We start from the raw sequence: 528 nt of genomic DNA on the forward strand, positions 1-528 counted from the left end.
GTGGAGACAGAGACACTTCACTGACACTTTCTGTCAAAATAAATGAGAAATGAATCTATTGTGACAAAAAAAAATCCAACATTCCAGTAACCTGCAAACTCTCAGCAGAGAGGCGCCAGTGTGAACACACCAACATGTGCCAGCCACAGCGGGTCAGCGACGCATCCACCACACACATACAACACAGGCAGTGTGTTCTCAGTGTCAGACACAATAGAAAAGTGTTGCTCCAGTACAGGAAGCTTGACCTTCCGTCCACTAAACCAACATCATCATTCAATTGTAGTAGTGTCTGTTTCAATCTGTTGAATCTAAATCAACTGATCAGCTTTTGTCAAGTTTTTAGTCTCCATCAACTCCTGAGGGAAATATCTGGCTCTTTCACTGTAAACGCTGCACTTTGTTTACCAGTTAGTTGAAATGTGTGTCGGTCTGCTGGTTGTTGCTCAGAAGTAACAGGGGGTTTTTAAAAAAAATTATGATAATAACTTTTTCACTGCAAACAGCTGTCTGCTGGAGCCATAAACT

The sequence above is a fragment of the Seriola lalandi genome, unplaced genomic scaffold (genome assembly GCF_002814215.2).
Source record: "Seriola lalandi dorsalis isolate HSWRI2012SDOR001 ecotype SW California unplaced genomic scaffold, Sedor1 jcf7180002054931, whole genome shotgun sequence".
In the NCBI taxonomy this organism is placed as follows: Eukaryota; Metazoa; Chordata; class Actinopteri; order Carangiformes; family Carangidae; genus Seriola; species Seriola lalandi.